A 1,250-nucleotide genomic window follows, 5' to 3' on the forward strand; every position below is an offset into this window, starting at 1 on the left:
AGCGGCTTCCTGCTGCTGCACAGGGAGCGGACGCTGCCGGACGGGCGGGAGCTGCGCAGCCCCCGGCCTGGCCGCTTCCAGCCGCCCCCCGGGCAGCGGCCGCTGCTCGCCCGGCGCCCGCCCTGCGGCTTCCACCTGCTGCACAGGGACCGGCCGGTGCCGGCCCGGCGGGAGGGGCCGAGCCGCTTCCAGGAGCTCTATGGGGAGCGGCCGCCGCCCGCCGAGCGGGAGCTGCTGCGCATCCCGCCCTGCGGCTTCTTCGGTTTCTACGGGGAGCCGCTGCTGCCGCTCGGGCGGGAGGGGCCTCGCAGCCGCTTCCAGCAGCTCTACGGGGGGCAGCTGCCTCCGATCGACCGGGAGGTGCTCAGGATCCAGCCCTGCAGCTTCCAGCAGCTCCACAGGGAGCAGCAGCCCCCAGCCTACGACCCGCGAGGTAGGAAAAGAGTTGTAGCCTTGCTTTTCCAAAAGGTCATGCAAAGTGACTGTTTGGAGTATTTTTCCACAAGGCTCTGTCATTCTCGGCCCAAAATTCTCAAGCTTATTTAGAAGGGGCACCTAGAAAGGCAAAAGATTCTCTGCCTGGTTTTCCTGCCTGCTTCCTGTGATGGTTGATCCAAGGCAGCAACAGAGATCTGTGTCCCAGAGCCACGTTGTGCAGTGTGACCAATGTCTTTGGATTCTTGCAGCCACCTCGGGCACTTCAGCCCCCAGCGCTCCACCTGGCAGTGCAGGTTGTGCAGCATCGACGGCCTCCGGCTCAGCCTGGAATGCACCTGGTGAAGAGCAGTTGCCACCAGTGGATCTTGACTTTGCCATCGGGCAAATGATCCGGGAGATCAGGAGATCCCTGCCTGAAAGGTCTCCCTCTGCTCAGGTAACCCATTGGAGGGGAATGGAAGAGGCTGGGCTGAAAGCTTTTGAACGCTGTTACATGGAGAAGGAGAGTAACTGTATCCTTGATGCGATTCCAGCAAAATACTGAATGATCTTTAGTTTTCTTTTTTTCTATTGTTCTTTCAAGGGCAATATGAATGTTGCCCCTGAGTCTTCAGGAGGGGAGCCTGTGAACCGGGCTGCAGCAGAGGAAACTTCATCTGGCACCGAGAGCTGCGAGAACAGTTCCCCAGAGCCCGAGGAGCCTGGTAAGGACAGAGCCCCCGTTGGTTTAGAGAGGTGTGAGACGGCTGCTCTGAGCCTGCCTCTGGCAGGAAGGGAGACGAGAAGAGTTGAGTTCTTGTCTGCAGGGTTGG

The sequence above is a fragment of the Anomalospiza imberbis genome, unplaced genomic scaffold (genome assembly GCF_031753505.1).
Source record: "Anomalospiza imberbis isolate Cuckoo-Finch-1a 21T00152 unplaced genomic scaffold, ASM3175350v1 scaffold_684, whole genome shotgun sequence".
Lineage (NCBI taxonomy): Eukaryota > Metazoa > Chordata > Aves > Passeriformes > Viduidae > Anomalospiza > Anomalospiza imberbis.